The sequence below is a fragment of the Rhinopithecus roxellana genome, chromosome 7 (genome assembly GCF_007565055.1).
Source record: "Rhinopithecus roxellana isolate Shanxi Qingling chromosome 7, ASM756505v1, whole genome shotgun sequence".
Lineage (NCBI taxonomy): Eukaryota > Metazoa > Chordata > Mammalia > Primates > Cercopithecidae > Rhinopithecus > Rhinopithecus roxellana.
This window is the reverse complement of record NC_044555.1, coordinates 47734148-47757453: the sequence shown is the minus strand read 5'-3', so window position 1 is coordinate 47757453 and position 23306 is coordinate 47734148. Positions and strand designations below refer to the sequence as shown.

Below are 23306 nucleotides of genomic sequence, written 5' to 3'. Positions count from 1 at the left end.
GGACATTATCCTCAGCAAACTAACAGAAGCAGAAACCGAAAATCAAATACCACATGTTCTCACTTATAAGTGGGAGCTAAATTATGAGAACACATGGACACATAGAGGGGAACAACACATACTGTGGCCTATCAGAAGGTGGAAGGTGAGAGGAGGGAGAGGATTAGGAAAGATAACTAATGGATACTAGGCTTAATACCTGTGTGAGAAAATAATCTGTATAACAAAACCTATGACCACATTTACGTATGTAAGAAACCTGGACATCTTACACATGTACCCTGTAAACATAAAATAAATGTTTTTTGTAAAAGAAGAAACAATGTGTTTCGATACCCTGGACTTAGTTGAATTGAAGCTATTTGTATTCATAAGAGCCAATTATTAAATAATCAGAAATATTGTGAACAGGTTGTTAACTATAAGAAGCTTAAAGTCAGTGATGTTGAGAGTATTTACAACATGAAAATTAGCAAATACTACATACCAAAATGTTTCTTTTATTTCCAGTTTGCTAACTCATCACTGCCTACCTGTGATCTTAGTAAAAGCCGGGAACAGAACAGTCCTATAGACTGTTTAGGAACCTTATGTCCTAAATCCCATTTTCCAGCCTCTGCTTCTGTTGCCACGGATGAGACTCAACATAAGCGTGTTTTAGGAGGAAAGGGCTGACTAATATTTATGAACTGAAACACAATGTTCCAACACAGGGACACAATAACCCATACCTTTTGATCAGATGTTTTACTCAGCACTTGCTATAATCTACACAATGTGGAGATTTTATCTTTCATTTAAAATGTCTGGGATTCACTTCCAAAATGGCCAAATGGGAACAGCTCCGGTCTGCAGCTCCCAGCGAGATCAATGCAGAAGATGAGTGATTTCTGCATTTCCAACTAGTTGAGGTACCTGGTTCATCTCATTGGGACTGGTTGGACAGTGGGTGCAGCCCACAGAGGGTTAGCCAAAGCAAGGCGGGGAATTGCCTAACCTGGGAAGCACAAGGGGTATGGGGATTTCCCTTTCCTAGGCAAGGGAAGCTGTGACAGACTGTACCTGGAGGAATGGTAAACTCTTGCCCAAACACTGCACTTTTCCCACAGTCTTAGCAACCGGAAGACCAGGGGATGCCCTCCTGTGCCTGGCTTGGCGGGTCCCACACCCGCAGAGCCTTGAGCTGCTACAACAGCAGTCTGAGATTGACATGCAAGTATGCAGCCTTGGAGGAGGGAAAGGTGTCTGCCATTGCTGAGGCTTGAAAATGTAAATAAAGTGGCCAGGAAGCTTGAACTGGACAGAGCCCACGGCAGCTCAGTAAGGCCTACTGCCTCTTTAGACTCCACCTCTGTGGGCAGGGCATCACTGAACAAAAGGCAGCAGACTTCTGCAGACTTAAACGTCCCTGTCTGAAAGCTCTGAAAAGAGCAGTGGTTCTCCCAGCATGGCGTTTGAACAGACAGACTGCCTCCTCAAGTGGGTCCGTGAACCCCGTGTAGCCTGATTGGGAGACACCTCCCAGTAGGGGCCGAGAGACAACACATAAAGGCAAGTGCCCCTCTGGGATGAAGCTTCCAGAGTAAGGATGAGGCAGCAATATTTGCTGTTCTGCAATATTTACTGTTCTGCACCCTCCACTGGTGATACCCAAGCAAACAGGGTCTTGAGTGGACCTCCAGCAAACTCCAATAGACCTGCAGTTGGGGGTCCTGACTGTCAAAAGGAAAACTAACAGAAAGGAATAGCATCAGCATCAACAAAAAGGACATTCACACCAAAACCCCATCTGTAGGTCACCAACATCAAACACCAAAGGTAGATAAAATCACAAAGATTGGGAGAAACCAGAGCAGAAAAGCTGAAAATTCGAAAAGCCAGAGCACCTCTTCTCCAAAGAATCACAGCTCCTCACCTGCAAGGGAACAAAACTGGACGGAGAATGAGTTCGACGAGTTTACAGAAGTAGGCTTCAGGAGTTGGGTAATAACAAACTTCTCCAAGCTAAAGTAGGATGTTCTAATCCATCATAAGGAAGCTAAAAACCTTGAAAAAAGGTTAGATCAATGGCTAACTAGAATAAACAGTTTAGAGAAGATCTTAAATGACCTGATGAAGCTGAAAACCACAGCAGGAGAACTCCGTGACACAGGCACAAGGTTCAATAGCCGATTCAATCAAGTGGAAGAAAGGATATCAGTGATTGAAGACCAAATTAATTAAATAAAGCAAGAAGACAAGATTGGAGAAAAAAGAGTGAAAAGAAACAAAGCCTCCAAGCAATACGGGACTATGTGAAAAAACCAAATCTACAGTTGATTGGTGTACCTGAAAGTGATGGGGAGAATGGTACCAAGTTAGAAAACACTCTTCAAGATATTATCCAGGAGGACTTCCCCAACGGTGCAAGGCAGGCCAACATTCAAATTCAGGAAATAGAGAACACCACAAAGATACTCCTTGAGAGGAGCAACCCCAAGACACATCAACGTCAGATTCACCAAGGTTGAAATGAAGGAAAAAATGTTAAGAGCAGCCAGAGAGAAAGGCCGGGTTGCCCACAAAGGGAAGCCCATCAGACTAACAGTGGATCTCTCAGCAGAAACCCTACAATCAGAAGAGAGTGGGGGCCAGTATTCAACATACTTAAAGAAAAAAGCTTTCAACCCATAATTTCATATCCAGCCACACTAAGCTTTATAAGTGAAGGAGAAATAAAATCCTTTACAGACAAGCAAATGCTGAGAGATTTTGTCACCACCAGGCCTGCCTTAAAAGAGTTTGTGAAGGAAGAACAAAACATGGAAAGGAACATCCAGTACCAGTCACTGCAAAAACATGCCAAATTGTAAAGACCATCGATGCTGTGAAGAAACTGCATCAAATAATGGGCAAAATAACCAGCTAACATCATAATGACAGGATCAAGTTCACACATAACAATACTAACCTTAAATGTAAATGGTCTAAATGCCCCAATTAAAAGACAAAGACTGGCAAATTGGATACAGAATCAAGACCCATCAGTGTGCTGTATTCAGGAGACCCATCTCACGTGCAGAGACACACACATAGGATCAAAATAAAGGGATAGAGGAAGATCTACCACGCAAATGGAAAGCAAAAAATAGCAGGGGTTGCAATCCTAGTCTCTGAAAAAAACAGACTTTAAACCAACAAAGATCAAAAGAGACAAAGAAGGTCATTACATAATGGTAAAGTGATTAGTTCAACAAGAAGAGCTAACTATCCTAAATATATATATGCACCCAATACAGAGCACCCAGATTCATAAAGAAAGTCCTTAGAGACTTACAAAGAGATATAGACACTCACACAATAATAATGGGAGACTTTAGCACCCCATTATCAATATTAGACAGATTAACGAGACAGAATGTTAACAAGGATATTCAGGACTTGAACTCAGGCCTGCACCAAATGGGCCTAATAGACATCTACAGAACTCTCCACCACAAATCAACAGAATATACATTTTCTCAGCACCCCATTGCCCTTATTCTAAAATCGACCACATAATTGGAAGTAAAACACTCCTCAGCAAATGTAAAAGAACAGAAATCACAACAAACTGTCTCTCAGAACACAGTGTAATCAAATTAGAACTCAGGATTAAGAAACTCACTCAAAACCTCACAACTACATGGAAACTGAACAACCTCCTCCTGAAGGAGTAAACAACGAAATCAAGGCAGAAATAAAGATGTTCTTTGAAACCAATGAGAACAAAGAAACAATGTACCAGAATCTCTGGGACACATTTAAAGCAGTGTGTGAGGGAAATTTATAGCACTAAGTGCCTACAAGAGAAAGTAGGAAAGATCTAAAATAGACACCCTAACATCATCATTAAAAGAACTAGAAAATCAAAAGCAAACAAATTCAAAAGCTAGCAGAAGGCAAGATGTAACTAAGATCAGAGCAGAACTGAATGAGATAGAGACACAAAAAACCCTTAAAAAAATCAATGAATCTAGGAGCTGACTTTTTGAGAAGATCGACAAAATAGACAGCTAGCCAGACTAAAGAAAAAGAAAAAAAGAAGAATCAAATAGATGCAATAAAAAATGATAAAGGGGATATCACCACTGATCCCACAGAAATACCAATTACCATCAGAGAATACTGTAACCACCTCTACTCAAATAAACTAGAAAGTCTAGAAGAAATGGATAAATTCTTGGACATACACTCTCTCCCAAGACAAAACCAGGAAGAAGTTGAATCTCTGAAGAGACCAATAACAGGTACTGAAATTGATGCAATAATTAATAGCCTACAACCAAAGAAAGTCCAGGACCAGACAGATTCACAGCCGAATTTTACCAGAGGAACAAAGAGGAGCTGGTACCATTCCTTCTGAAACCATTCCAATCAATAGAAAAAGAGGGAATCCTCCCTAATGCACTTTATGAGGCCAGCAGCATCCTGACACCAAAGCCTGGCAGTGACACAACACAAAAAGAGAATTTTAGACCAATATCCCTGATGAACATCGATGCAAAACTCCTCAATAAAATACTGGCAAACCAAATCCAGCAGCACATCAAAAAGCTTATCCACCATGATCAAGTGGGCTTCATCTCTGGGATGCAAGACTGGTTCAACATATGCAAATCAATAAACATAATCCATCACATAAATAGAACCAATGACAGAAACTACATGATTATCTCAATAGGTGCAGAAAAGGCCTTTGACAAAATTCAACACCCCTTCATGTTAAAAACTTTCAATAAACTAGATATCAATGGATTGTATCTCAAAATAGTGAGAGCTATTTATGACAAACCCACAGCCAGTAATCATACTGAATGGGCAAAAACCGGAAACATTCCCTTTGAAAACCAGCACAAGACAAGGATGCCCTCTCTCACCACTCCTATTCAACATAGTGTTAGAAGTTCTGGCCAGAGAAATCAGGCAAGAGAAAAAAATAAAGGCTATTCAATTACAAAAAGAGGAAGTCAAATTGTCCTTGTTTGCACATGACATGATTGTATATTTAGAAAACCCCATTATCTCAGCCCAAAATCTCCTTAACCTTATAAGCAACTTCAGCAAAGTCTCAGGATGCAAAATCAATGTGCAAACATCACAAGCATTCCTATACACCAATAACAGACAAATAGAGAGCCAAACCATGAGTCAACTCCCAATCACATTGCTGCAAAGAGAATAAAATACCTAGGAATACAACTAACAAGGAATGTGAAGGACCTCTTCAAGGAGAACTACAAACCACTGCTCAATGAAATCAAAGAGGACACAAACAAATGGAAGAACATTCCATGCTCATGGATAGGAAGAATCAATATCATGAAATTGCCATGCTACCCAAGGTAATTTATAGATTCAATGCCATCCCCATCAAGGTCCAATGACTTTCTTCACAGACTTTTAAAAAACTATTTTAAAGTTCATGTGGAACCAAAAAAGAGCCCGCATTGCCAAGACAATCCTAAGCAAAAAGAACAAGGCTGGAGGCATCATGCTACCTGACTTCAAACTATACTACAAGACTACAATAACCAAAACAGCATGGTACTGATACCAAAACAGATATATAGACCAATGGAACAAAAGAGAGGCCTCAGAAATAACACCACACATCTACAACCATCTGATCTTTGACAAACCTGACAATAACGAGAAATGGGGAAAGGATTCCCTTTTTAATAAATGGTGCTGGGAAAACTGGCTAGCCATATGTAGAAAGCTGAAACTGGATCCCTTCCTTACATCTTATACAAAAGTTAATTCAAGATGGATTAAAGACTTGCATGTTAGACGTAAAACCATAAAAACTTTAGAAGAAAACCTAGGCAATACCATTCAGGACATAGGCATGTGCAAGTGCTTCATGACTAAAACACCAAAAGCAATGACTACAAAAGCCAAAATAGACAAATGGGATCTAATTAAACTAAAGAGCTTCTGCACAGCAAAAGAAACTACCATCAGAGTGAACAGGCAACCTACAGAATGTGAGAAAATTTTTGCTATCTACCCATCCGACAAAGGGGTAATATCCAGAATCTACAAAGAACTTAAACAAATTTACAAGAAAAAAACAACCCCATCAAAAAGTGGGCAAAGTATTTGAACACACACTTCTCAAAAGAAGACATTTATGCAGCAAACAGACACACGAAAAAATGCTCATCATCACTGGTCATCAGAGAAATGCCAATCAAAACTGCAATGCCATACAATCTCATGCCAGTTAGAATGGCGATCATTAAAAAGTCAGGAAACAACAGATGTTGAAGAGGATGTGGAGAAATAGGAACACTTTTACACTGTTGGTGGGAATGTAAATTAGTTCAATCATTGTGGATGACAGTGTGGCGATTCCTCAAGGATCTAGAACTAGAAACACCATTTGACCCAGTGATCCCATTGCTGGGTATATACCCAAAGGATTATAAATCATGCTGCTATAAATACACATGCACACATACGTTTATTGTGGCACTATTCACAATAGCAAAGACTTGGAACCAACCCAAATGTCCATGAATGATAGACTGGATTAAGAAAATGTGGCACATATATACCATGGAATACTAGGCAGCCATAACAAAGGATGAGTTCCTGTTCTTTGCAGGGACATGCATGAAGCTGGAAACCATCATTCTGAGTAAACTATCACAAGACAGAAAACCAAACACTGCATGTCCCCACCCTTAGGTGGGAATTGAACTATGAGAACACTTGGATACGCCATGGGGAACATCACACCCTGGGGCCTGTAACGGGGTGGGGGGCTGGGGGAGGGATAGCATTAGGAGAAATACCTTATGTAAATGACGACTTGATGTGTACAGCAAACCAACATGGCACATATATACTTACGTAACAAACCTGCAAGTTGTGCACGTGTACCCTAAAACTTAAAGTACAGTATAAAAAAAAAATCCTATGACATAGTCCTGGTCACAAAAACATCACCAAACTTTTAAATAAAGACCAAAATGTTTCTAATGGCAAATATGAAAATAAATGTGAGCTATAGATACATTTCAGAAAGATTAATAAAAACTATGAGAGAATTATTTACCCAAAAAAGATGAATTAATGGCAATCATTTTCAAATTCTTTGAATAAATGTAAGAAAAGACAACACTTTCATACTACTTTTATGACTCTAGCATTACCTTGATACCAAAGCCAGACAAGGATATTATGAGAAAAGACAATAACAGGCCAATGTCTCTTAAGAATATAGATGTGAAGATCCTCAACAAAATACTAGCAAACTGAATCTGCCAACACCTTAAAAAGGTCATACACCATGGCCAAGTAGGATTTATCCCTGGAATTAAAGGATAATTCAATATGTAAAAATCTATCAATATGATATACCATATTAACAGAATAAAGGAATAAAAAACACACAATAAGACAATCATTTCAGTAGATGCCTAAATACATTTGAAATAATTTTAAACACATTCATGATAAAAACTCTTAACAAACTGAGACAAAAAGGAAACTACCTCAACATAACAAAGTCTGTATACAGAAAGCCCATAGGTAACAGCATACTCAATGGTGGAAAACTGAAAGGTTTTCCTCTAAGTTTAGAAACAAGGCAAGAATGCCCACTTTCACTATTTCTATTCAACATAGTACCGCAAATCCTAGTCAGAGCAATTAGGCAAGAAAAAAAAAAGGTATTCAAATCAGAATAGGTGAATTGTCCCTGTTTGCAGATGACATGATTTTATATGTAGAAAATGCTGAAGACTCCTAAAAACTGTTAAGGTTAATAAAGAAATTCAGTAAGGCTGCAGTTAACAATATCAACATATAAAAATAAGTTGCGCCGGGCGCGGTGGCTCAAGCCTGTAATCCCAGCACTTTGGGAGGCCAAGACGGGCGGATCATGAGGTCAGGAGATCGAGACCATCTGGCTAACACGGTGAAACCCCGTCTCTACTAAAAATAAAAATAAAAAAAAAACTAGCCGGGCGAGGTGGCGGCGCCTGTAGTCCCAGCTACTCGGGAGGCTGAGGCAGGAGAATGGCGTGAACCCGGGAGGCGGAGCTTGCAGTGAGCTGAGATCTGGCCACTGCACTCCAGCCTGGGTGACAGAGCGAGACTCCGTCTCAAAAAAAAAAAAAAAAAAAAAAAATAAGTTGCATTAATAAAAGAAATTAAATAAGGCACAAACAAGTGGAAAAAATATCTTGTGTTTGTGGCTTGTAAGATGTAATATTGCATAAACGTTTATATTACTCAAAAAGATCTACAAACTCAATGCAATCCATATCAAAATCTAAATGGCATTTTTTACACAAACAGAACAATTTTAAAATTTGTATAGAACCACAAAAGAATAAAAATAGCCAAATCAATCATGAGAAAGAACAAAGCTGGAATCATCACCCTTTCTCATTAAAAATGTAATACAAATAAACAATAAACAAAAGAGTATGGTGCTGAAATAAAAACAGACACATAGAACAATGGAACAGAATACAGAGCCCAGAAATTAGAAATAAATGCACACATATACAGTGAAATGATCTTCAACAGGGACACAAAGAATATACAATGAGGAAAAGAAATTGGTGTTGGGAAAACAGGATATTCATGTGCAAAAGAATGAAATTGAATTTTCATTTTCAACAATTCACAGAAAATGAACTCAAAGTGGATTAAAGAGTTAAACAGAAGACTGAAAACTATAAAACTCTTACAAGTAAACAGGAAAATACTATAGGACATTGGTCTTGGCAATGATTTCATAGATATGACACCAAAAGCAAAGGCAAAAAAAAACAAAAAATACATTAGAGAATTGGACTACATTAAACTAAAAATCTTCTGCACTACAAAGGAAATAATCAACAGAGTGAATAGGCAACATGTGAAATTAGAGAAAATATTTGTAAGCCATATATCTGACAAGAGGTTTATCTCCAAAATTTATAAGAAAATCCTATAACTCGGTAGTAAAATAATTCAAAAATCTATTAAAAACTGGTTAAGAACTTGAAAAGACATTTTCCCAAAGAAGTCAGAGCAGGTCAACAGGTATATTTTATAAATGCATCAGGGAAATGCAAATCAAAAACACAGTAAGACATTACCTATCACTTCTCAAGATTACTATTATTTTAAAAAAACAACACAAGCGTTGGTGAGGATGTGAAGAAATTGGAACAATTGTACAAAGCTTGTGAGAATGCAAAATGGTGCAGTCACTATGGAATACAATATGGAGGTTCCTAAAAACTTAAAAATAGAACTACCATATAATTCAGCAATCCCACTTCTGAGTATTTATTCAAAAAATTGAAATCAGGAGCTTGAAGATACAGCAACACTCCTATACTCACTGCAGCACTATTCACAATAGCCAAGATGTGGGCAACAACCTAAGTGCCCATCAACAGATGAATGGATACATAAAATGTTGTATGCACAAAAGTTGAATAATATTCAATCTTTAAAAATAAGGAACACCTGAAATATGTGACAACATTTACGAACCTTGAGGATATTATACTAAGTGAAATAAGTCAGTCACAGAAAGACATAGACTTCATAATTCCACTTAAATGAGATGTCTAAACCAGTCAAGTTCATGGTATCAGAGAGTGAAATGGGGGTTTCTGGGAGTTGGAGGGAGGGGAAGTTATAAATCAATGGTCATAAGGTTTTAGTCAAGTAGTATAAATTGGCTTTAAAGATCTGCTGTACAACATGGTACCTATAGTCAACAATAATGTATTGTACCCTCCCTGTGTCCATGTGTTCGCATTGTTCAGCTCCTATTTATGAATGAGAACATGTGGTGTTTGGTTTTCTGTTCCTGTGTTGGCTTGCTGAGAATGATGGTTTCCAACTTCATCCATGTCCCTGCACAGGACATGATCCTGTTCTTTTTTTATGATTGCATAGTATTCCATGGCGTATATGTATCACATTTTCTTTATCCAGTCTAACATTGATAATTATTTGGGTTAGTTCCAAGTCTTTGCTATTGCAAATAGTGCTGCAGTAAACATACATGTTCATGTTTCTTTACAGTAGAATAATTTATAATCCTTTGGTTATATACCCAGTAATGGGATTGCTGGGTCAAATGCTATTTCTGACTCTAGATACTTGAGGAATAGCCATACAGTCTTCTACAACGGTTGAACTAATTTAAACTCCTGCCAACAGTGTAAAAGAACACCTATTTCTCCACAGCCTCCCCAGCATCTATTGTTTCCTGACTTTTTAATGATCGCCATTCTGACTGGTGAGAGATGGTATCTCTTTGTGTTTTTGATTTGCACTTCTCTAATAATTAGTGATGGTGAGCTTTTTTTCATATGTTTCTTAGCTGCATAAAAGCTGGAATCATCTTGCTACCTGACCTCAAGCTATACTACAAGGTTACAGTAATTAAACAGGATGATACTGGTGCCTAAACAGATCTATAGACCAATGGAACAGAAGAGAGCCCTCAGAAAAAGCACCACACATCTACAACCATCTGATCTTTGACAAACCTGACACAAACAAGCAATGGGGAAAAGATTTCCTATTTAATAAATGTTGGGAAAACTGGCTAGCCATATGCAGAAAAACTGAAACTGCACCCCTTCCTTATACAAAAATCAACTCAAGATGGATGAAAGACTTAAATGTAAGACCTGGGACTACAAAAATCCTAGAGGAAAACCTGGACAATACCATTCAGGAATGTCAAGAATGTGTCTGTCAAGGATGTTCGTCATGGCAACGTTGCCGGTGACAGCAAAACGACCCACCAATGGAAGCAGCTGGCTTCACTGCTCAGGTGATTATGCTGAACCATCCAGGCCAAATAAGTGCTGGCTATGCCCTGTGTTGGATTGCCAAACGGCTCACATTGCATGCAAGATTGCTGAGCTGAAGGAAAAGATTGATCGCCGTTCTGGTAAAAAACTGGAAGATGGCCCTACATTCTTGAAGTCTGGTGATGCTGCCATTGTTGATATGGTTCCTGGCAAGCCTATGTGTGTTAAGAGCTTCTCAGACTATCCACCTTTGGGTCACTTTGCTGCTCGTGATATGAGGCAGACAGTTGGGGTGAGTGTCATCAAAGCAGTGGACAAGAAGGCTGCTGGAACTGGCAAGGTCACCAAGTCTGCCCAGAAAGCTCAGAAGGCTAAATGAATATTATCCCTAATACCTGCCACCCCACTCTTATTTAGTGATGGAAGAACGGTCTCAGAACTGTTTGTTTCAATTGGCCATTTAAGTTTAGTAGTAAAAGACTGGTTAATGATAACAATGCATCGTAAAACCTTCAGAAGGAAAGGAGAATGTTTTGTGGACCACTTTGGTTTTCCTTTTTACGTGTGGCAGTTTTAAGTTATTAGTTTTTAAAATCAGTACTTTTTTTTTTCAATGAAACTCATAGATATATTTTTATTTTCTAATATAATTGGTACATATTTTCATAAAGATGTCTCCAAATGTCTAAACATTATCTACATCTTCCTGTAACACTGAGATCTGTTTCTTTTTTTTTTTATTATTATACTTTAAGTTCTAGGGTACATGTGCATAATGTGCAGGTTTGTTACATATGCATACTTGTGCCATGTTGGTGTGCTGCACCCATCAACTCGTCAGCACCCATCAATTCGTCATTTATATCAGGTATAACTCCCAATGCAATCCCTCCCCCCTCCCCCCTTCCCATGATAGGCCCCGATGTGTGATGTTCCCCTTCCCGAGTCCAAGTGATCTTATTGTTCAGTTCCCACCTATGAGTGAGAACATGCGGTGTTTTGTTTTCTGTTCTTGTGATAGTTTGCTAAGAATGATGGTTTCCAGCTGCATCCATGTCCCTACAAAGGACGCAAACTCATCCATTTTTATGGCTGCATAATATTCCATGGTGTATATGTGCCACATTTTCTTAATCCAGTCTGTCACAGATGGACATTTGGGTTGATTCCAAGTCTTTGCTATTGTGAATAGTGCTGCAATAAACATGCGTGTGCATGTGTCATTATAGCAGCATGATTTATAATCCTTTGGGTATATACCCAGTAGTGGGATGGCTGGGTCATATGGTACATCTAGTTCTAGATCCTTGAGGAATCGCCATACTGTTTTCCATATTGGTTGAACTAGATAACAACTTCAGCAAAGTCTCAGGATATAAAATTAATGTGCAAAAATCACAAGCATTCTTATACACCAGTAACAGACAAACAGAGAGCCAAATCAGGAATGAACTTCCATTCACAATTGCTTCAAAGAGAATAAAATACCTAGGAATCCAACTTACAAGGGATGTCAAGGACTGCTCAGTGAAATAAAAGAGGACACAAACAAATGGAAGAACATACCATGCTCATGGATAGGAAGAATCAATATCGTGAAAATGGCCATGCTGCCCAGGGTTATTTATAGATTCAATGCCATCCCCATCAAGCTACCAATGAGTTTCTTCACAGAATTGGAAAAAACGGCTTTAAAGTTCATATGGAACCAAAAAAGAGCCCGCATTGCCAAGACAAACCCAAGTCATAAGAACAAAGCTGGAGGCATCACGCTACCTGACTTCAAACTATACTACAAGGCTACAGTAACCAAAACAGCATGGTACTGGTACCAAAACAGAGATATAGACCAATGGAACAGAACAGAGTCCTCAGAAATAATACCACACATCTACAGCCATCTGATCTTTGACAAACCTGAGAGAAACAAGAAATGGGGAAAGGATTCCCTATTTAATAAATGGTGCTGGGAAAATTGGCTAGCCATAAGTAGAGAGCTGAAACTGGATCCTTTCATTACCCCTTATAAGAAAATTAATTCAAGATGGATTAGAGACTTAAATGTTAGACCTAATACCATAAAAACTCTAGAAGAAAACCTAGGTAGTATCATTCAGGACATAGGCATGGGCAAGGACTTCATGTCTAAAACACCAAAAGCAACGGCAGCAAAAGCCAAAATTGACAAATGGGATCTGATTCAACTAAAGAGCTTCTGCACAGCAAAAGAAACTACCATCAGAGTGAACAGGCAACCTACAGAATGGGAGAAAATTTTTGCAATCTACTCATCTGACAAAGGGTTAATATACAGAATCTACAAAGAACTCAAACAAATTTACAAGAAAAATACAAACAACCCCATCAAAAGGTGGGCAAAGGATATGAACAGACAGTTCTCAAAAGAAGACATTCATACAGCCAACAGACACATGAAAAAATGCTCATCATCACTGGCCATCAGAGAGATGCAAATCAAAACCACAATGAGATACCATCTCACACCAGTTAGAACGGCAATCACTAAAAAGTCAGGAAACAACAGGTGTTGGAGAGGATGTGGAGAAATAGGAACACTTTTACACTGTTGGTGGAATCAGTACTTTTTAATGGAAACAACTTGACCAAAAATTTGTCACAGAATTTTGAGACCCATTAAAAAAGTTTAACGAGAAAAAAAAAAGTAATAGCAAAAACACAGTTACTTTTGCACCAACCTAATACTTTTTTTATCCTCACTCTCCTTCCACCTTCCATTCTCAAGTAGGCCCCAGTGTCTATTGTTCCCTTCTTTGTGTCAATGTGTACTCAATGTTCAGGTCCCACATATGATATGAGAACATGTGATATTTGTCTTTCTGTGCCTGGTTTATTTCTCTTAATATAACGACCAGTAGTTTCATTCATGTCGCTACAAATGACAGCATTTCACCCCTTTTCTGGGTGAATAATATCTCAGTGTTTGTACATAACATGGTTTCTTTATCAATTCATCCACTGAAGGATACTTAGGTGGATTCCATATTTTGGCTATTGTGAATAGTGCTATAGTAAACATGAACTTGTGGATATCTCTTCAATATATTGATTTCCTTTCTTTTGGAGATATACCTGGAGTGGAATTGCTGAATCATATGGTAGTTCTAGTTTTTAGTTTTTTTGAGGACCCTCCATACTGATTTTCATAGTGGGTATACTAATTTACATTCCCACCAACAGTGTACAAGGTCCCCTTTCTCCTTACCCTCACCAGCATCCATTATTCCCTATCTTTTTGATAAAAGCCATTTTAACTGGGGTGAGATGACACATTATTGTGGTTTTGATTTGCATTTCCCTGATAAGTAGTGATGTTGAGCATTATTTCATGTTTACTCGTAGGTCTTCCTTTGATAAATGTCTATTCAGACCATTTGCCCATATTTATTTGGTTTTTAGTTTTATGTTTATGGTTATTTTATTTTATTAAGATACTGGTAGTATTTGATTGCATGAGTAAGTTCTTTAGTTGTGATTTGTGAGATTTTGGTGCACCCAAGCAGCATACACTGCACCACATTTGTCGTCTTTCATCCCTCGCCCCCTCCCACTCTTCCCCAAGTCTCCATAGTCCACTGTATCATTCTTATGCATTTGCGTCCTCATAGCTTAACTCCCACATATCAGTGAGAACATACAATGTTTCGTTTTCCATTCCTGATTTCCTTCACTTAGAATAAGAGTCTCCAGTCTCATCCAGGTCGCTGCAAATGCTGTTAATTCATTCCTTTTTATGGCTGTGTAGTTTTCCATCTTATGTATACATGCCACAGTTTCTTTATTCATTGATTGATAGACAGTTGGGTTGGTTCCACGATTTTGCAGTTGTGGATTGTGCTGCTATAAGCATGCATGTGAAAGTATCTTTTTTTGTATAATGGCTTCTTTTCCTCTGGGTAGATACCTAGTAGTGCATTTGCCCATTTTTAAATTAGATTTTTTTTTTTTTTTTGCTATTTATTTGTTTGAGCTCCTAGTATATTCTGGTTATTATTCCCTTGTCAGATGGATAGTTTGTAAATATTTTCTCCCATTCAGTGCATTGTCTCTCTACTTCATTGATTGTTTCCTTTGCTATGCAGAAGCTTTTTACCTTGATGAAACACTGTTTGTGTATTTTTACTTTGGTTGCCTGTGATTTTGCAGTCTTAAAAAAATCTTTCCCCAATGTTCCAGATCATTTTCCAAAAGTTTTCTTGTAACAGTTTCATAGTTTCATGTCTATATTTATTTATTTAGTCCATTTTGATTTAATTTTTGTATATGGTGAGGCATAGGGCTCTGTTTTTATTTTTCTGCATATGGTTTTCTGAGCCCCATTTATTGAAGAGATTGTCCTTTCCCCATTGAATGTTCTTGGTATCTCTGTCTAAAATAAGTGGGCTGTAAATGTGTGGATTTATATTTGGTTTTTCTTTTCTGTTTCATTGGTCTATGTGTCAATTTTTAGGGCAGTACCATGCTGATTTTATTACTAGAGCTTTGTAATTTATTTTGGAGTCAGATAGTGTGATGCTTCCCACTTGGTTTGTTTGTTTGTTTGTTTATTTGCTCAACAGTAAGTTGTCTGTTTGGGGTCTTTTGTGGTTTCATATAAATTTTAGGATTACTTTCTTCTACATCTGTGAAAAATGTTATTGACATTTTGATAAGGAATGCATTCGATCTGTAAATTGCTTTGGGTATTATTGACATTCAAAAAATATTAGATTTTTTAAATCCATGAACATGGAATATCTTTCTGTTTTTTTGTATTTTCTTCAATTTCTTTCATTAATGTTTTATATTTTTGTATAAAAATTTCACTTCTTTGGTTAAATTCATTCCTAGTTATTATATATATTTTTTTAGGTATTATAAATGTGATTGCATTCTTGATTTCTTCTTCAGATTGTTTGCTACTGGCATATACAAGTGCTGCTGAATTTTGTATGTTGATTTTGCAACCTGCAACTTTACTGAATTCATCTCAGTTGTATCAGGTTTTTGGTGAATTGTTTAGGGTTTTCTAAATATATGATCATGTCTGTGAATAAGGCTAATTTAACTTATTCCTTTCCAATATGGATGCTCTTTATTTCTTTCTCCTGCCCAATTGCTCTGGCCAGGACCTCCAGTATAATAATGAATAAATGTGGTAAAAGTGAGCATTATTTTGTTGTTCCAGACCTTAGAGGAAAGGGTGCCAACTTTTCCTCATTCAGTGTGATGTTGGCTTGGTTTGTCTTAGTGGCCTTTATTATTTTGAAGTGTGATTCTTGTATACCCAGTTTATTGACGGTTTTATTTCATAAAGGGATGTTAAATTTTAACAAATGTTTTTTCAGCATCTATTGAAATGATCACGTGGCTTCTGTTCTTGGTTTTGTAAATGTATTGTATCATTTTTATTCATTTGCATGTATTGAACCATCCTTGAATCCCTGAGATGAATCGCACCTGATTGTGGTGAATGACCTTTTAAATGTCTTTTGTTGTTGTTGTTGGTGTTGTGTCTTTGTTTGATTTTGGTATCAGGTTAATGCTGGCTTTGTAGAATGAGTTTGGATTTGTTCTCTCCTTTTCAAATTTTTGAAAAATTTGATGATAGTTGGTATTAGTTATTTAAATATTTGACAGAATTTAGCAGTGAAGCCACCAGATCCTAGGCTTCTCTTTGATGAGAGAATTTTAATTATGACTTTGATCTCATTACTCATTATTGGTTTTTTGAAGCTTTCTATTTCTTCATGGTTCAATCTTGGTAAATTGCATGTGTCTAGGAATTTACCCATTTCTTTTAGGTTTTCCATTTGTTTGCATATGATTATTTTTAATAGTCTGTAATGATTCTTTGTATTTCTGGGGCTTTAAGTGTAATGTCTCATTTTTGATTTATTACTTTATTTATCTGAGTCTTCTCTGTGTTTTTCTTAGTCTACCTAAAGATTTGTCAATTTTGTTTATCTTTTTAAAAATGACTTTTTGTTAGTTGATTTTCTGAATTGTTTTTAGTCTCAACTTCATTTATTGCTGTTATGTTCTTTATCATTTCGTTCCTTCTACTACTAATTTTGGATTGGTTTGTTTTTGCTGTTGTACCTCCCTGAGGTACATGGTTAGGTTGTATTTTTGAAGTCCTTTTTTAATTTTTTTTTTGATGTAGGCATTTATTGCTGTAAATATCTCCCTTAGTACTGCTTTTGTTGTGTCTCATGAATTTTGAGATGTTATATTTTCCTTTTCATTTGATTAAAGACATTTTAAAATTTTATTTTATTTTATTTTATTTTCCTTTTTTTTTTTTATTATACTTTAAGTTCTAGGGTACATGCGCATAACGTGCAGGTTTGTTACATATGTATACTTGTGCCATGTTGGTGTGCTGCACCCATCAATTCGTCAGCACCCATCAATTCATCCTTTATATCATGTAAAACTCCCCAATGCAATCCCTCCCCCCTCCTCCCTCCCCATGATAGGCCCCAGTGCGTGATGTTCCCCTTCCCGAGTCCAAGTGATCTCATTGTTCAGTTCCCACCTATGAGTGAGAACATGCGGTGTTTTGTTTTCTGTTCTTGTGATAGTTTGCTAAGAATGATGGTTTCCAGCTGCATCCATGTCCCTACAAAGGACGCAAACTCATCCTTTTTTATGGCTGCATAGTATTCCATGGTGTATATGTGCCACATTTTCTTAATCCAGTCTGTCACAGATGGACATTTGGGTTGATTCCAAGTCTTTGCTATTGTGAATAGTGCCACAATAAACATATGTGTGCATGTGTCTTTGTAGTAGAATAATTTATAATCCTTTGGGTATATACCCAGTAGTGGAATTGCTGGGTCATATGGTACATCTAGTTCTAGATCCTTGAGGAATTGCCATACTGTTCTCCATAATGTTTGAACTAGTTTACAATCCCACCAACAGTGTAAAAGTGTTCCTATTTCTCCACATCCTCTCCAACAACTGTTGTTTCCTGATTTTATAATGATTGCCATTCTAACTGGTGTGAGATGGTATCTCATTGTGGTTTTGATTTGCATTTCTCTGATGGCGAGTGATGATGAGCATTTTTTCATGTGTCTGTTGGCTGTATGAATGTCTTCTTTTGAGAAATGTCTGTTCATATCCTTTGCCCACTTTTTGATGGGGTTGTTTGTATTTTTCTTGTATATTTGTTTGAGTTCTTTGTAGATTCCGGATATTAGCCCTTGGTCAGATGAGTAGATTGCAAAAATTTTCTCCCATTCTGTAGGTTGCCTGTTCACTCTGATGGTAGTTTCTTTTGCTGTGCAGAAGCTCTTTATTTTAATTGGATCCCATTTGTCAATTATGGCTTTTGCTGCCGTTGCTTTTGGTGTTTTAGACATGAAGTCCTTGCCCATGCCTATGTCCTGAATGGTACTACCTAGATTTTCTTCTAGGGTTTTTATGGTATTAGGTCTAACATTTAAGTCTCTAATCCATCTTGAATTAATCTTCGTATAAGGAGTAAGGAAAGGATCCAGTTTCAGCTTTCTACTTATGGCTAGCCAATTTTCCCAGCACCATTTATGAAATAGGAAATCCTTTCCCCATTTCTTGTTTCTCTCAGGTTTGTCAAAGATCAGATGGCTGTAGATGTGTGGTATTATTTCTGAGGACTCTGTTCTGTTCCAATGGTCTATAGGTCTATTTTGGTACCAGTACCATGCTGTTTTGGTTACTGTAGCCTTGTAGTATAGTTTGAAGTCAGGTAGCGTGACGCCTCCAGCTTTGTCCTTTTGACTTCGGATTGTCTTGGCAATGCGGGCTCTTTTTTGGTTCCATATGAACTTTAAAGCAGTTTTTTTCAATTCTGTGAAGAAACTCATTGGTAGCTTGATGGGGATGGCATTGAATCTATAAATAACCTTGGGCAGTATGGCCATTTTCACGATATTGATTCTTCCTATCCATGAGAATGGTATGTTCTTCCATTTGTTTGTGTCCTCTTTGATTTCACTGAGCAGTGGTTTGTAGTTCTCCTTGAAGAGGTCCCTTACATCCCTTGTAAGTTGGATTCCTAGATATTTTATTCTCTTTGAAGCAATTGTGAATGGAAGTTCATTCCTGATTTGGCTCTCTGCTTGTCTGTTACTGGTGTATAAGAATGCTTGTGATTTTTGCACATGAATTTTGTATCCTGAGACTTTGCTGAAGTTGCTTATCAGCTTAAGGAGATTTTGGGCTGAGACGATGGGGTTTTCTAAATATACAATCATGTCATCTGCAAACAGGGACAATTTGACTTCTTCTTTTCCTAACTGAATACCCTTGATTACTTTCTCTTGCCTGATTGCCCTAGCCAGAACTTCCAACACTATGTTGAATAAGAGCGGTGAGAGAGGGCATCCCTCTCTTGTACCAGTTTTCAAAGGGAATTTTTCCAGTTTTTGCCCATTCAGAATGATATTAGCTGTGGGTTTGTCATAAATAGCTCTTATTATTTTGAGGTACGTTCCATCAATACCGAATTTATTGAGCGTTTTTAGCATGAAGGGCCGTTGAATTTTGTCAAAAGCCTTTTCTGCATCTATTGAGATAATCATGTGGTTCTTGACTTTGGTTCTTTTTATATGCTGGATTATGTTTATTGATTTGCGAATGTTGAACCAGCCTTGCATCCCAGGGATGAAGCCAACTTGATCATGGTGGATAAGCTTTTTGATGTGCTGCTGAATCCGGTTTGCCAGTATTTTATTGAGGATTTTTGCATCGATGTTCATCAGGGATATTGGTCTAAAATTCTCTTTTTTTGTTGTGTCTCTGCCAGGCTTTGGTATCAGGATGATGTTGGCCTCATAAAATGAGTTAGGGAGGATTCCCTCTTTTTCTATTGATTGGAATAGTTTCAGAAGGAATGGTACCAGCTCCTCCTTGTACCTCTGGTAGAATTCAGCTCTGAATCCATCTGGTCCTGGACTTTTTTTGGTGGGTAGGCTATTAATTGTTGCCTCAATTTCAGAGCCTGCTATTGGTCTATTCAGGGATTCAACTTCTTCCTGGTTTAGTCTTGGGAGAGTGTAAGTGTCCAGGAAATTATCCATTTCTTCTAGATTTTCTAGTTGATTTGCATAGAGGTGTTTATAGTATTCTCTGATGGTAGTTTGTATTTCTGTGGTGTCGGTGGTGATATCCCCTTTTTCATTTTTTATTGAATCTATTTGATTCCTCTCTCTTTTCTTCTTTTCTAGTCTTGCTAGCGGTCTATCAATTTTGTTGATCTTTTCAAAAAACCAACTCCTGGATTCATTGATTTTTTGTAGGGTTTTTTATGTCTCTCTCTTCTTCAGTTCTGCTCTGATCTTAGTTATTTCTTGCCTTCTGCTAGCTTTTGAATGTGTTTGCTCTTGCCTCTCTAGTTCTTTTAATTGTGATGTTAGAGTGTCCATTTTAGATCTTTCCTGCTTTCTCTTGTGGGCATTTAGTGCTATAAATTTCCCTCTACACACTGCTTTAAATTTGTCCCAGAGATTCTGGTGTGTTGTATCTTTGCTCTCATTGGTTTCAAAGAACATCTTGATTTCTGCCTTCATTTCATTATGTACCCAGTAGTCATTCAGGAGCAGGTTGTTCAGTTTCCATATAGTTGAGCGGTTTTGATTGAGTTTCTTAGTCCTGAGTTCTAGTTTGATTGCACTGTGATCTGAGAGACAGTTTGTGATAATTTCTGTTCTTTTCCATTTGCTGAGGAGTGCTTTACTTCCAATTATGTGGTCAATTTTGGAATAAGTGCGATGTGGTGCTGAGATGAATGTATATTCTGTTGATTTGGGGTGGAGAGTTCTGTAGATGTCTATTAGGTCTGCTTGGTGTGGAGATGAGTTCAATTCCTGGATATCCTTGTTAACTTTCTGTCTCGTTGATCTGTCTAATGTTGACAGTGGGGTGTTGAAGTCTCCCATTATTATTGTATGGGAGTCTAAGTATCTTTGCAAGTCTCTAAGAACTTGCTTTATGAATCTGGGTGCTCCTGTATTGGGTGCATATATATTTAGGATAGTTAGCTCTTCCTGTTGAATTGATCCCTTTACCATTATGTAATGGCCTTCTTTGTCTCTTTTGATCTTTGATGGTTTAATGTCTGTTTTATCAGAGACTAGGATTGCAACCCCTGCTTTTTTTTCTTCTCCATTTGCTTGGTAGATCTTCCTCCATCCCTTTATTTTGAGCCTATGTATGTCTCTGCATGTGAGATGGGTCTCCCAAATACAGCAGACTGATGGGTCTTGACCCTTTATCCAGTTTACCAGTCTGTGTCTTTTAATTGGAGCATTTAGTCCATTTACATTTAAGGTTAATATTGTTATGTGTGAACTTGATCCTGCCATTATGATATTAACTGGTTATTTTGCTCGTTAGTTGATGCAGTTTCTTCCTAGCCTCGATGGTCTTTACATTTTGGCATGTTTTTGCAATGGCTGATACCGGTTGTTCCTTTCCATGTTTAGGGCTTCCTTCAGGGTCTCTTGTAAGGCAGGCCTGGTGGTGACAAAATCTCTAAGCATTTGCTTATCTGTAAAGGATTTTATTTCTTCTTCACTTATGAAACTTAGTTTGGCTGGATATGAAGTTCTGGGTTTAAAATTCTTTTCTTTAAAAACGTTGAATATTGGCCCCCACTCCCTTCTGGCTTGTAGAGTTTCTGCCGAGAGATCTGCTGTTAGTCTGATGGGCTTCCCTTTGTGGGTAACCCGACCTTTCTCTCTGGCTGCCTTTAAGATTTTTTCCTTCATTTCAACTTTGGTGAATCTGGCAATTATGTCTCTTGGAGTTGCTCTTTTCGCGGAGTATCTTTGTGGCATTCTCTGCATTTCCTGAATTTGAATGTTGGCCTGCCCTACTAGGTTGGGGAAGTTCTCCTGGATGATATCCTGAAGAGTGTTTTCCAACTTGGATCCATTTTCCCCCTCACTTACAGGCACCCCAATGAGAAGTAGATTTGGTCTTTTTACATAATCCCATACTTCTTGCACGCTTTGTTCATTTCTTTTTCTTCTTTTTTCTTTTGGTTTCTCTTCTCGCTTCATTTCATTCGTTTGATCCTCAATCGCTGATACTCTTTCTTCCAGTTGATCGAGTCGGTTACTGAAGCTTGTGCATTTGTCACGTATTTCTCGTGTCATGGTTTTCATCTCTGTCATTTCGTTTATGGCCTTCTCTGCATTAATTAGTCTAGCTGTCAATTCTTCCACTCTTTTTTCAAGATTTTTAGTTTCTTTGCGCTGGGTATGTAATTCCTCCTTTAGCTCTGAGAAGTTTGATGGACTGAAGCCTTCTTCTCTCATCTCATCAAAGTCATTCTTTGACCAGCTTCGATCCGTTGCTGGTGATGAGCTGCGCTCCTTTGCAGGGGGAGATGCATTCTTATTTTTTGAATTTCCAGCTTTTCTGCCCTGCTTTTTCCCCATCTTTGTGGTTTTATCTGTCTCTGGTCTTTGATGATGGTGACGTACTGATGGGGTTTTGGTATAGGTGTTCTTCCTGTTTGATAGTTTTCCTTCTGACAGTCAGGACCCTCAGCTATAGGTCTGTTGGAGATTGCTTGTGGTCCACTCCAGACCCTGTTTGCCTGGGTATCAGCAGCAGAGGTTGCAGAAGATAGAATATTGCTGAACAGCGAGTGTACCTGTCTGATTCTTACTTTGGAAGCTTCCTCTCAGGGGTGTACTCCACCCTGTGAGGTGTGGGGTGTCAGACTGCCCCTAGTGGGGGATGTCTCCCAGTTAGGCTACTGAAGGGTCAGTGACCCACTTGAGCTGGCAGTCTGTCCGTTCTCAGATCTCAACCTCTGTGTTGGGAGATCCACTGCTCTCTTCAAAGCTGTCAGACAGAGTCGTTCGCGTCTGTTCAGGCCTTTGCTGCTTCCCCTGTTGTTTTTTTAGCTGAGCCCTGCCCCCAGAGGTGGAGTCTATCGAGACAGGGAGTTTTCCTTGAGCTGCTGTTAGCTCCACCCAGTTCGAGCTTCCCAGCGGCTTTGTTTACCTACTTAAGCCTCAGCAATGGTGGGCTCCCCTCCCCCAGCCTCGCTGTTGCCTTGTGGTTAGATAGCCACAGACTGCTGTGTTAACAATGAGGGAGGCTCCGTGGGCGTGGGACCCTCCTGGCCAGGTGAGGGATATATTCTTCTGGTGTGCCCGTTTGCTTAAAGCACGGTATTGGGGTGGGAGTTACCCGATTTTCCAGGTGTTATGTGTCTCAGTTCCCCTGGCTAGGAAAAGGGATTCCTTTCCCCCTTGCACTTCCCAGGTGAGGCGATGCCTCGCCCTGCTTCAGCTCTCACTGGTCAGGCTGCAGCAGCTGACCAGCACCGATTGTCCTGCACTCCCTAGTGAGATGACCCCAGTACCTCAGTTGAAAATGCAGAAATCACCAGTCTTCTGTGTCGCTGACGCTGGGAGTTGGAGACTGGAGCTGTTCCTATTCGGCCATCTTGCTCCGCCCCCTCCATTTTAA

At 38.5% G+C, this 23306-nt stretch overlaps 1 pseudogene across 1 annotated transcript in view; it reads left to right on the top strand.

The window, feature by feature from the left end:
- LOC104680859 overlaps nt 1-11314 on the top strand; it is a 29244-nt pseudogene extending 17930 nt beyond the window's left edge. Inside the window, exon 2 of the transcript XR_750518.2 lies at nt 10727-11314. The product of XR_750518.2 is annotated as an elongation factor 1-alpha 1 pseudogene (transcript). The remainder of the gene's footprint in view (nt 1-10726) is intronic.
- The last annotated feature ends 11992 nt before the right edge of the window (nt 11315-23306 follow it).